General features: G+C 46.6%; 1 pseudogene; it reads left to right on the forward strand.

Moving 5' to 3' along the window:
• The first annotated feature begins 4,338 nt into the window (after positions 1-4,338).
• LOC146197616 (uncharacterized) lies at positions 4,339-10,642 on the forward strand (annotated as a pseudogene).
• The last annotated feature ends 3,560 nt before the right edge of the window (positions 10,643-14,202 follow it).

Here is a 14,202-nt window from a genome sequence, read left to right on the forward strand (position 1 = left end):
CGATACAAATGAAGTTTGTCGGGTGTGTGAAGAAGAAGAAGAAGAAGAAGCAGGTGTGCGAAGTAGAAGTTAGCGCCGTCGGCTCAGCGCGCCGCACGTTCGAAGAAGGCGAAGAATTTCAGCGCCGGCTCCTTGCGCCGCACCTGATGTCAAATTTCTGGCGCCGATGACCTTGGCTCGACAATACCAGCAAAGGTTTTGCTTTAAAAACAAGATTGTGCAGCAGTTTAACACAGTAGCATGCAAAACTGATGGTTTCTATCGGCATGAGTTCGGAAGCCACTGGCAGTGGAGAAGCTTTTATTCCGTCGCTGCTCGCAAAGGTCAAAAGTCGAATCGGCTTCGGACCGACATGCACGCGCCATTTGTGAAGATCCGCGCTCAATCATTTACAGGCGAAGCCGATAAACAAAGACTAGCGACGCCGGACCCACAGCACTTATACATGCTCACTAGCCACAACGAGCACTGCACAGCAATCCCTGTTGTCACAACATTAATTAATAATATTTTATTGCAGGGAAATGGATGGTGTCTCAGTCGCTGTTTGAGAATTAGGGGGATACAAGTGAAGGAGTAACCTGTTTTCGGTTGCTCATGTCCTTCAGAACTGCGCGCCGTAAAGAGTAACTTCTCTCACATTGCTCGGAGCAGGGCGCTCTCATTTCCTGATCCGCAAATGCATATGTCGCTGCGGCGCTAGATTGTATCTAGTGTGCGAGTGTAAACATGTCGTCACGCGGAATATGTTCACTTCCCCGTAAAGATGTGTAGTGTCATACATGTGTTGTAGGTCTTCTGTAGATATCAACAATATAATAGATGTAACAATATAAGGGTCCGATTTATACAAAGTGTACAAACGGGCCTTCGGGGCCTATAGGGGCAGCGTGTTTGACTCGGGATTGAAGGGCCCCGGAGGGCTCCAATTGCAACCTCGCTCTCCCGTCTCAAAGGCAGCTCCTTCCAATTAGGGTCAAGGCCATGTCGTGTGGTCTTGCGAAGTCGTACAACCCGCCGACCAGTAGCTGCCAGGTGATGTCTCCTGCCAAATTGATTATTAGGACAGCATAGCACGCCCGCCCGCCCAACACTCTGCATGACAAAGGCTCTTGATATCTTTTTTTTTTTTTTCATCTAGAAAAAAAATTCTAATGATGTGGCCAGCAAAGCGTAAAAAAAAAAAAGCGTGGTATGACAATACATGCCATTTCATTTCTTTAAAAATATGAAACAGCCGATGAAGTTTGTAGGTTTTTGTCAGTTGATTACCTGGTTTGATGAATGCTGGTGCTGCGCAACACGTACAGACAGTATGTATATTCTCTGTATAATTCACCCCGGGATCTATATACCATGCCAACCGCAACGTCCTTTTCACCGCTATTAGCTTGCTATATCACGTACGGCTTCAGGGCAAAAAATACTGCTGCCTTGTTGTTCCTAGCAGCGTTCTCTTGGTACTTGAAGTAACGTCAGGGTCAGGAATAGCAGCAATACCCGAAACGTGTAAAAGCGCACACTGGCACCGAGCACACGGTTTGGTTGAAACTTCTCTTTTAAAAGGACATAGTCTCTAACCAGGCCTGTCTTCACAGCGCAGTGCCCAGCTGTTGAACGCCCATGCTTCACTTGAGCAGCGTCGGTTTCCGGCGGTGCAATTAGGCGCGAGGACAAAGTGGTGAGATGCGAGAGCGATGGAGGACTTCAGAGAGCATTGTGGCGCGACAGGAAACGGCTCCGACTGGACTGCGGCAATGACTGTCAGATAAGACAGCGACCGGCTCATGCACGCAAACATGACCCCTGCAAGTCCTTCGTTTGCGTCGTATGAGATGAAATCAAGACCTGGCACGTCACACTTTATAGTGCTTATGCCTATACTGCACCATTCTAGGAGAGAGAGCACGGCGTCAAACCTTTACTGCTACCCTTTGGTCCACGACACTTATTGCTCATTAAAGATAGGTGCTTCTTCAAACGTTGAAACCAGCAGTGATGAAACCAAGTGGCTAGCGCTATGTACCAGAGCGATTTCAAATGAATACGACGAAACCTCCATCTTAACTGTAGAAACCTGAGTTCACGCAAATCGCTTAATTTTCTAAGCCATCGGTGTTTTAAACAGCAGCAGCTCTGTGGCTCGAGTTAGAATCGACGTTAAAGCCTCGAATAGAATGGGGAAGAAATAAGAATGTCAGTTTATGGGATTTAACATCCAAAAGCAACTAAGACGGTGAAAGACAGCGTAGTAGAGGACTCCCGAAATTTCGACCACCTGGGGTTCTTTAACGTGCACTGACACAGCACAGCACATGGACGCCTAGCATTTCGCCTCCATCGAAAGGCGGCCGCCGCGGCCGAAATACGATCCCGCATTCTTGGGCACAGCAGTCGAGCGCCCTAACAACTCCACTACCACGACGAAGCAGAAAGAGGAATGTAGGAACAAAGGTTAGACAAATTACCTTCTTGATTGTCAGACAGTCCTAGAGATGAACATCTGACCTATACTGATAGTGGATGGTTGCAGAAGTGGGAGCGATGGAGCACGAGGAGTAGTGCAGACTACAGGATATGTGCACGTTGACCTTCGCGTGCTGCTTTCGCCTGAGGGCTTCATGCTTACAACCGGTGCACAAGGGTAGCAAGTCACAGCTGCCAGCTGGCAACGGCGCTATGCAACTGCGCTTTGCTTTCGTTTGCCGGCGACAAAGATCGGTGTCACTTTTTTTCTCTCTTTCGCTGTATCAACAGAACAGCCACCTTCCTTCCTCAGTGCAGCCTACGATGCTTAAGCATTTTCTACTGAAAATGGATAGATGGCGTGTGACAATGAACACTTGTTAGCTGGAATTTTCGAAGACATACTGATCCTGCTGAAAACAACTGCGGCAAGCACTGACTACAAAAATCATCACGCGCTGTGCTAATTCCTCCACACATATCGCGAGAGAGCCTGAACAGGGTAATGATAAAGTGAAGAACATTACCACAGCCACGGCCGCTCAATGGAGGCGCACTTGGTGCGGCCCGTCGCGTCGCGCCGCAATAGCTGGGGAAGCGCGTATTGGGAGAAGTTACAGTTTCCGCCGTCATTCTCCGCGGGGGCGCCACCACTCCGGGACGAGGCGCCGCCGGCTACCACCGGCACGGTCGGCCAGACGACGCGGAAAGGACTTCGCTCGCTGTTTTGGCGCGTGTTTTAGTTGTTGCTGCTCAGCATGCCCGCGTGGTTCTGCTAGTTCTGCGTGCATGTCATCGGTGCCTGTGTCAACAGCGTCCTAAACGCATGCGTCTCTATGCCACGCAACTGCTGTGTGCGCTATGCACCACGAACTCAAGGAAAGATCCGAAGATCGGTTACCACGAGTTCCCGTGCGATTTACAACGTCGAGCAGCATGGCTGAAAAACATATCTCGGGAGGGCTCGGCCGGAAAAGGAAGCCAGTGGGAGCCGAGTGACAAGTCACTGGTATGCTCACTGCACTTCACAGACGGCTACTACAGGAAGAACACAAAACTGAAGATCCTGCTTCCATCAGCCGTCCCCTCCGTATTCGCGAACTACCCACGTTACATGCAACCAGCAAGTTCGCAAAGAACAAAGAGACCTCGAGTTGACCGGTCTGCTGACGGCACAGTTCAGAGAACTCCAGCTGAGCGTGACGGGTCCAGAGAGGATCCAAATGTGAGTGGGTCTCGTCTTTCTGATTGCTACCACGATGTTGCTCCTGAAGTAAGCACGCAAGTGAGCATCAAAAGTAACGTGTTGGTGGAGGATGCATGTCAGTCTGCGTTGGAAATCTGTAGCAAAAATGCTTTGCTGGTTGATGAGGCTTGTCAGACTGCGTTCAATTTCACGAGCGTGTTGGACGATGCAAAGAAGGCCGAGAACAGGCTGAAATCGAAAATCGCTCGCCAAGCAAAAGTGCTGCAAAAACTGAAAGCCGAGCACGACAAATTGAAAGAGCGCTTGCAAGGTTATGAAGAAAACAAGGCGGTTCAGGACTTCATGAAGTTACTAAAATCAGCCGAAGCAGGTGAAAAAACAGCTCTCCTCATCAGAAATCAAGTGACCAACTGTTGCATGAAAAAACTGTGTACAGTGAGCGTGTTCTGAGAGAGTGCATACTTTAGAAAGCATGCTCAAGCAAAGGCTACGAGCACGTCCGATCAAGAGGTCTTTTTAAGCTGCCGTGTACCACTCTGCAGAAATATGTTGGTCAGTCAACAGGAGAAGTTGGTGTGACATCTCTCATCAAAGAACGCCTTCGTGTGGAATACGAAAACTTGAGTGTGCCGCAAGAGGCCTACTGTTCAATAATTGTTGATGAGATGTCTATAGCTCAAGAAGTCATATATGACCGGCAAGTAGACAAAGTGTTTGGCCTCGTAGACATCGGCTCTGCAGAGCTCTCAACAAAAATCCCTCAGGTGGCAAACCGTCTGTTGTGTTTTGTTTTGAGAGGCTTATCAACATCTTACATCATACCAGTGGGTTATTTTTTCACCCGCTGCCTTAAGAATGATAAGCTTCATTCAATGGCCATGAAAGTCATGCAGTCAGTCGAAGAGGTTGGCTTTCGCATCGCAAGAATTGTTGCGGACAACCATCAAACTAACGCTGCCTTTTTCAAGAGCCTTTCAGAGGAAGGTGCACTTGTACATGCGGTGCCTCACCCTTTCAGAAGTGACCCCCTTTTTTTTGGCGTTTGACCCAAACCACTTGATAAAAAATCTCCGCACGAACTTTCTGGAAAGAGAAATGATGGATGAGGGGCAGGCCATTCGAGGTGGATATTACTTGAAGAAGATTTTTGACATACAATCCCAACTTCTAGTTAAACCTCTAAAGTTCCTCACGCGGGCTCATGTTGAGCCAAGCAACCTTGAAAAAATGAAAGTGCGCAGGGCAGTAGATATATTTTCCCCACCTGTGATAGCCACACTTCAGTTCCTCCAGAGCAACACTCAGTGCGACCCTGAAGCGTGTGAGTTTCAAGATAGTTCCGCCACAATCACGTTTATGCAAATGATATCGAAATGGTATGCCTTGCACAACATTTCATCAGTGAAGGCATGGAATCACCAAGAGGAGCCATTCTATCTGTCAGATGACGAGCGGCTCTCTTGGTTAGAGTTGGACTTTGTTCGCTATATCGAAGACATTCAGGTCCAAGGAGGCACGTCGAAGCAAATGCTAACCAAGGAAACGTACGAAGCAACAATCATGACAACCAGATCAACAGTGGCGTTAATTGAGTACCTGCTTGATCACGTCAAGTAAGTATCTTTACAATAATGTCTTCTGTGCGCCTTACTAGTGCATTGCATCTGACCGAATCTCCTATTTTCAGCTTCCGGTACGTCCTAACGCAGGCCCTGAACAGCGATCCTGTAGAATCGCTTTTTAGCAGCCTAAGGCAATTCAATGGCGGGAACGACACAGTTGACGCAAGGGCTGCAGTTTTCACTTCAGAGAAAATACTGAAGGTACCATTAGCGACAAACGAAAATCAACGGAGATAATACAAATTTTGCCATGCTTTGTGCAGGTTGGCATCTTGCAAGCATCAAAGTCCGCAAATGCACCTATTAACTCTGAGGCGAAGGCAGCTATAAAATTTGGCATTAAAGATTACGAAAGTCGTACCTTGCCCGCTGCCATCACCTCTGCTGCGAGAGAGTTTTCGAGAGAGCTTGGATACATTCATGTGTGGTGTGAACCAGCAGCAGACATAGAGTCAGCACCGATCGCATACTTGGCTGGTTACCTTGCACGCGCATGTGAAGAGAAGGTATGAATAGTTTTACAAAATTGCATGAAACATTCTTTTTTTTTTAATTTGGTTGTTGTTTTCAGTGCTTGCCCTAGGGGGGGGGGGGGGGTCTTTATTATTTATATTTAACAAAAGTTTAAATGTATTCGAGTGCTTACTTTAGAGTGTCATTATTTTTTTATTAGTCCCAATCCTTTGATAACGGTTTGTACTCGTTTTCAGGTGCCTTGTGATTCCTGCAAAACCCTGCTGCAGGTAGCAAAGCCAACTGAAGCAATGTATGGAATTATCAAGAATCTTGACGATGGAAACCTAAGGTATCCGAAAATGGAGGTAGTTGTGCAAGCTTAATGCACCTTTGTTAGCAAAGTGATGAAGTGCCCAGAGGTCAGAAGAAGCAGCAAGTTATGCAACATGTTGGTTTCATCCCTTCTTCCCTATTTTGGGCAATGTCCGGAGTTGATTTGCGAGAGAGAAGACCGCAGTCACACCAAGGACCTCTGCAAAACGTTCTTAACGAAATTAATGCGACCCCTGCTGACCAACTGGACAGGAAATATAAATCTGACAGTGGAAAAAATAATACTTGCACAGAAACCTCTTTCTAGGAAAGTTCTTCGTTTGTAATAGGCTTGGGTTTCCTCTGTGCGTCATGTGGCTTCAAAATAAAAAGAAAAAAATTGCCTAACCTTAGGGCGTCTGGTTGAACTGGTTTTCTCGTGTTGTTTCTTTTGTAAGTTTGTGTCAGCTAGTATATTCAGGTGGTGCTTCTCACTTAAATATTATTTCCAGCGAAAATGGAGGAACACGCTGAGCAATAATGCTGAACGCTACGTCCTGAATTGTGAGTTTCCACAAAGTGCACGCTGAATAAATGGCCCCAAACTTTGTCAGGAGTTCAAGATTGTAATATGTTATATGTTATTACAGTGGTTTAAACGCCCGTAACTAAGTGGGTGCCCACTCGGCGAGGCGCTCTGCTTCTTCGATTCTCGTTGTAAACGGGTCCACGTCTAACTTAGAAAAGCGCTTTCATAGTGACATGCCGCTATCACCTTATCAATAACAAATTTGCACGTGGAATCACCATAATGTGTGAAACGCAGCTCATAAATCCTAAAATGATCCAGCGCCGCTCGCGCGGACGCCTAAACGAAAGCACAGGCACGGCCGCTGCGCGCAGCTCTCCGCCTGGACTTGTCCCGGAGCGGTGGCGCCGCGGCGGTGGCGATGAGAACTAGGCGCAATACGGCTCTTTCGGGCGACGCGACGGGCCGCACCCAAGTGCGCCTCCATTGAGCGGCCGTGCCACAGCCATGGTAGGTTGTTGCGCAGTACAAAAGCTTAAACCAACAAACTCCGAAGAAAGACATGAAAAGGTTTCCAAAGCGCATTAAAGCATGAGATATAATTAAGAAAGAAAAATAAACTCAGCGAACGGCAAACATATCCTGGCCAGCGAGCCAGTCAGATCTGGGCTTTTATTAGGACGTAGCGAGTCGTTCAGCGCTGTGCACAGCGATAGCATACTGAACTTCAGCACAGTCTCTGCAGAGCTATAATGTGCGCTGAAAAATTTCCTCAGGTAATAGCAATCATAAGAAATGCTCACGGTCGGCCACGGTGTAAGAATATATCCTTACATCGAGCGCTCGACACACGGCGGGCCATTAGCACGTTTTTGCTGTTTTGCACGTGGCCGGAAACAAAACCTCCGCCATCGGGCTTAGTAGTAGAGCTGGCAGTGCCTCGCAGCCTCTGAAACACCGCTGCAGATTGTGCGCGCTAAAATGCCAGCAAAATTACTCTGTTTCAGTGTAAACGAATAATTGTTCTCCAACATAAGAAAGGCGCAGATTTTTAATTTTGTGAACTTCCTTTTTCTGGGTGAGTGAACTTCACTTGAAATTGGAGCTGCGATGAAGAAGTAAAACTGAATTTATACCAATAGATGGCAGGGTGCTGGCCTCTGTGATGTTTGTACCTGCACACTCCTTGCTTTAAAACTGAAGCCGCAGCCAGCTGAAAATACTGGCATACATTTGAATTTAAATTTTGAAATATTGTGAAAAGCTGTTACGCACACTTTAATGGAGACGTTCTAAGATTGAGGCGTGTGGCAAAAATTTGCTTTAACGTTTGTTCTCGACTAGAAGAGCGTAGTTTTACCTGTCGTAGAAGACTAATGAGCTTCATTTTAGAGATATTTAAGACTGCTGCGCTGCGGAATAGAGTAGAATAGTTTTCATGAACACACTGACACAAATGATCTAAGCATCCGATGGTACCCCCAATTTTTTTTTTTTTCTAAATTTATTCCTGCACCCAGAAGCCAGTTCGTAGTGACCCAGTGCTCAGGGCACACGAAAATCAGGACATAGGCTTAGAAACATGTTAAAAAATCCCAGGTGGTCGAAATTTCCGGAGCCCTCCACTACGGTGTCCCGCACAGCCTGAGTCGCTTTCGGACGTTGAACTTCATAACATCAAACCAAGCCAAACAATGAGTAATATAAATTTCCGTAGGAAATCAATCGGTTGCGTTTTTAAATAACTATGAGGAAGCTGTGAAATATTGTAAGAAAGTGCACTAGATAAGGGTTGAGAGGGAACCTTAGTCCGCAAGCCGAGCAAACGTTTCGACAAGGAACTTGTCTTCGTCTGATGAAGACAAGTCCTTCGAAGACAACCCTTGTTCATTGCTCTTGCATACTGTGCAGGCATCTTCTTTCTCTCGTTCTACTATGGAATATTGTGAGATACCTTCACGAACCTATACTAATAAAAATGGCCCAAGTTTCCGACGCATGCCAAAAGTTTACTTCATAAGTTTGCCCTCCATTCACTACAAATAAGTCCTACTGATGAAGAAACCTAATACGGCGGGCTTTTGAAAACAATTAGCGAAAGATCTACAGATGCATTGCTTGTTATAGTGATAGTAAACAATATGTAAAAAAACATTCAAAAATCTATTTCTCAGGAATTGTCGAAAATTGCTTGACATAATCTTCAATAGGCTGCACTGTTACCGAGCACTTATCACTGATTGGTTCAGTGCACACCACCAGGGCCGCCAATGTCGATGCTGCGTTAAGCACCACTGGTGGCCACTTCTGCGTACAGTGGGATTGCGCCGCACAGGAATACATGTACAGAAAACATGTACAGATACATGTCCTACTGATCCAGTGAATTCAGTGCACATGACAGTATGTTGGACTCCAGGAGAAGCTTGTGCGATTCGGAGAAACACCAGCTGATAGGAGGATAAAATCTCCCTCTCAACTTGCAGGGAAGCGCAGAAGGGAGATAGAAGATGACTGGCACAGGGAAAGAGGGGCTGAGGGGGGGTGGCTGCTCCTGGCCCTAGGGGGCTGGGACAGGTAGGTCACCGCCGCTTTCGACGGGGGCTAGCCTGCCACCGGATTTTTATCTCTTGTAAACCGTCATTGCACCCGGCACCGCTTCGGTGGTGGACGGCGGCAGTTGCAACACGCGTGTTTCTCCCCACCTTCTTTTTTCTTTCTTCTCTATTTTCTCGTTTGTCCGCAAAAGGCAGCGGAGGTGGCTCAGCTACAAAGCCAGTAGCAGGCCCGTCCATTTTGTCTGCCTTCTTCCTACAGTCGCAACAACAACAGCACAGGGATAGAATTACCAGAGGGCCGCCCCCGCGGACGGAACAAGCAGAGGAATGCATGGTATCCTGTGAGCGGGGTAAACCGGTGGCCGGTTATATCGAAAAAGATGGAGAAACTATCAGGTCATGTGCGCCAATCATTTTTAGATGACGAATGCAATGATTATTGCGTCAGAAAAAGAGCTAATTAGTGTTCCTAATTAGAAGCTCTAACCCTTCGAACAAGGTAAGGTCTAATGTTAACACGTTTTCATCGCACGGTAATAATCGAACATCATAATAATATTTTTTTTAGAACAAGTACTAAATCGAATTGTGCTCGGTGTCGGTTTAGCAGCCTACGGGCAAGCCGAGAGCCCTCGTCGGTGGTAGCACGAAGCATACGCCTGTAGCAACACGGTCTGCGGCTTTATCGTTCAGCCTGTCAGATCGCACATGTTGCCAGCCCTTACTCCTACACGAGTCCATCTGTCTTCCCTCTCCCTCAGCGAGTTTTGCGCACTAACCCTCCCTTGACCGTGCGAGGGCGACGCCATGCAAGGGTGAGGATGGCCCGTACACCCAAACTGGCAGTGACTCATGGCGAAAGGCTGCTTCTAGTCACATACCGTTCTCGACGAATGTGACATGAAACCTTTCAAACTTTCACGTTTGTTCAAAGCTGGAACAGTTTATGATGCAAGTAGAGAAGCACAGCCTTTTCGGACATCGAAGACGCTGACGTGCACGGCTGAAGCGCCCGCGTGCCATGGCGGGAAAGCTGGGAAAACGAGAGTCGCCGTGCTGAAAGCGCCGCAGCTGTTTAAAAAAAAAGACATTTGGAAAGCAGGAAACTGCACAGGCGAGCACGAAGCATCTCCATCCGCGTACGGAGATAGAGAAGCCAGTTGTTGCTATACGTGTTGGGCCGACGCATTGCGTACCATAGCACCACGGTACTCTAGCCCTCTTATAGGTTCAAAATAAGGAAGCAAACATATCGTTTCTAGCCAGAGGCGCAAATTGGTTGCATCTTCTTGCCGTTACCATGGACGAGCACGGAGCAAGGGGGTGCTGAGTTCCTCGTTTTAGCACCGTTATCCCACTTCACGTAAGTTTTTTTTTTTTTTTTTTTTTTTTTTTTGTGCGTGTCAGCTATTCGTCTCCTCTCTTCTGCTCCATGGACTATGTGGTCCTGCGAATTATGTTTACGGGAAAAGGAAAGTTCATCACTGCATAAAATATACAGGGTGCTTCACCTAAGATTATCCTCAATTCTTAAATATAGGTTTTTGAGTTTGAAAATCGCTTTCTTCAACGCAGCATTGTCAGCGGTTAGTGCATAGCAACACGGAGAAGACCTGCTAACTGAATTGCTAACTTTTTAACTATACTATCAGGTTCATTATTATGCCGGAGATTCTTATCGCAGCCCTCGCATAGGAGCGGTGAGCGGAAAAGCACGTTACAAGTGCACCGCTATGCGACTGGCGATTGTAGGCGCGGGTAGCCCTACTTACGGCCGCTCGGTTTAATTTTCTCCTCAGTGAGACTCCATAATTCGACGCGCTGCAGCGCCGACGTAAAAAGCATTTTCGGAATTCCAAAAGCTGATAGCTGATATTACTTGCGCTGGGCTGCAAGCCTTTAAAAAATAATGAACTGCGCACTTGAGTTGAGTTGAAAGTCCTTAATTAGATACCAAGGCTCATGGAGATGGAATGTCGTTAGACATAGCCTTTAGTGTTTGTAGGGTTGTCAAGTCACGTCACATTGCTCTAATCAGATAAGTGACGGTATTGAGATGCGCATAACTAGAAGGGACAAGCAATAGGGTTCTATCTCGGAACTTCGAGCATGTAGTTAGAACGTACCTATTCAATATTAGTTAACCAGCCTGCTAGTTACACATATTGGCTGTATTGTTAGGTAAAAAGCAAAACGTTAGGCAAAAAGTACAAAAGTGGACGATAGTGCCGTGTATGTTGATGCGGCAAAGTACAACATTACAGGCAAAGACGCTTTCACTGTGAGCGCGATGAGTATTGTCCCGAAGGGTAGCAGCGACGATGGTCCCGGGCCTAGCGGAAGAGACTGAAGAGACCGCAATAGCTCTAAGAATCGTTCAGGATAATACCAGCACCAGTCCCAATGATTATAAAACGGCCCTTCGCGAGGGGTCGTACCTCCGCCACTGAATAAAAAATTCTTTGCCCGATTCCAAAAGATAGAAAGGAAGTGGATGTATTATAGATCCCTGCCCACTCGGGCATCCCGGGGAATATAGGACGCTCACCAATATGCTCGAGGTTTTGTCGCCGAGTCAGTGAGGGGGGTCTAGGACGCAGATGTCACACGGGGTGAAACTCTGGATTCATCTCAGGCCATTAGAATTTATTAGCTTAGAGCCTGCCTGCCTCCGCACGTTTCGCTCAGTCGAGACCCGGCTACCACGTGGCGGCAGCTACAAACGCAGTCGCAGCCAGACCCTGAACATATCTCACTACTATCTTTCCCGACATACTAAACCCATGCTGTCAACTTTGCGGCGAGCCTGCCACTACATAATTTGGGACTGTGCGCGGAGGATCCGGCTCCGACATATCTGGTCACGCGTCCTTCGCTTGAGAAATGGGAAACTGTTCGCGCCAGTCAGGACTCGGGTGTTTAGTACCTGGCGTCAAGAGCGCAAGAAGTCACAGACAGACCAAGTGCCGGCCAGCAGGAGTGGCTGAGAAACTCGTCACCGCCATTACCACCCCAGTGACAAATAAGTCTACTTTGGTCATCTGATGAGAAGAGAGGAGTCGCTGGAGAAAGATTTGATGTTGGGAAAGGTTGAGGGTTGCCGGAGAAGGGGTAGGCAGCGAACGCGATGGTTAGACGGCATCCTCGAGGCACTGCAGATGAAGTTATGTGATGTTAGGAAGATAGTGAGAGACCGGAAAGCGTGGCGTGACATGGTCAATAGGGTCACGAAGAGTCGGACACGACTGAACGACTGAACTGAACTGAACTGACAAATAAGTCTATCTCTCGCTCTCTCTCTAACCAGTCCAGGGAAGGAAATCCCTATTAGTCTTTGTTTTAATGCAAAAAGTATTTCTTGATTCATCAGTACCGTAGACAAAGCCTGTTCGTAAAAGTGTGACACGAAATGTCGATCATTCATTTTTATTTAATACAACAAGTGGCGTCACCAGAGTGTGTATAATACAATTCGAATATAACCGAATCGACGGTGACCTCCAAATTTGGATAGGGCATCCTCAAAAGTTGGTTCTCTGAACCCCAAAAACTTACCTCATCAAAACTGGACCAAAATTAATGTCTAACCTAAATCAAGTGCGGCCAATCTTCACCTCTAAATTGGAATGAGCCACCCCAAAATTTTGGCCCCTGGACCTCCGAAATTTGACATCGTCAGAATATGACCAAATTCGATGTATAACCTAATCCGAGTATGGACCATTCAATGATGACCTCCAAAATTATGTGGGCCATGCTCGAAATTTAGCTTCCCTGCACCCCCTAAATTTTGCCAGGACTGGTATCTAACATGATTTTAATAGAATCAACTAAATGGTAATTAGCATATTTAGGTGGGCCAACAAAAAAAAGTTGCTCTAGACCCCCGAAATTTTACATCACCCAAATGTAACGTGTCTGACCTAAGTTGAGTATGGCCAACTCAATGATGACTTCCAAATTTGTGTAGAATACCCCAAAATTTGCTTCCTCGGTCCCCAATATGTGGCTTCACCAATAGTAAAGGTAACTAAGCAACGAAGATCAGAACTCATCACGGAGCTAGGCACGCAACTACAATGCTTTCGCATTTCTACATGTAAGCAGGCACAAGTGTACTCCTATAATTATTTATTTTATTGTTTTCTCAAGAAAAGCAACAAATTCATTTCTGCTAAGGATTTGTCACGGCGTCTACTTTATTCTTTGCAAGATGGAAGTTTCTAATTAACAGGACTTGCAGTGAAAGATACTTTTTTTTTTTGCACCAAGAGAGTGCTGTGGGAAGTTACATAAGAAAAAAAAAATAGCTGTGGTTTAGCACTGGTTAAACCTCGGTGGAAGCTGGAGCTTCTTTTGCCTAGCGACGCCTGAGGCCGAACTTGTGATTAAACACACGGCTAAGCAGTGTTTAATTTGTGCTTTCGTCTTTATTTATGCTAATGAATACGCTGCGGTGGTTCGTGAAGTGGTGATATTTGGCTTTTCTATATTGTTCATCTTCATAGTCGAGCTGGCGGTCTTACTCTGGAGAACGAAGACCTCTAAAGCGTTTGAGTAAATTCGCAGTCTTCTGTTTAATCTTCACATAACTGTGATTAGCTGCAAATTCGTAACCAAATGCTGATCATTGCTAACATAATGGCATACTGATGTGGTAATTTTTAATGACACTAGCAAAATATTGCTATTACGAGATAGCGTATACAGCTCGTTCTACCGACAAGCCGTCCCCGCCACGTTGATTGGTCGACAGGGTAACGACATCAAAACTAGATGACCTATCACGGGAATTTCACACACCTTACATTCAAATAAATCTAATTAGGTGGGCAGCTGGTCTAAACGAAGCCAAAATTGGCAAGGAGGTTACTCTATGGGGTACTTCAGAAAGTAAGCGTAATTCATTAAATTAAATTTGTCGCCGCTGGGGTTCGAGGACAGGCCCTTTGCATGCCAGGCGGGCGCGCAACCGTGTTAGGCCACGAAAGGTCGTTGGTACGAAGCGCTTTAAAGGAACGCCTAGCGAACGCTTGGTGCCGCGCATGATTA

This window comes from Amblyomma maculatum, chromosome 3 (genome assembly GCF_055883805.1).
Source record: "Amblyomma maculatum isolate TAMU_Amacu chromosome 3, ASM5588380v1, whole genome shotgun sequence".
Classification (NCBI taxonomy): Eukaryota; Metazoa; Arthropoda; class Arachnida; order Ixodida; family Ixodidae; genus Amblyomma; species Amblyomma maculatum.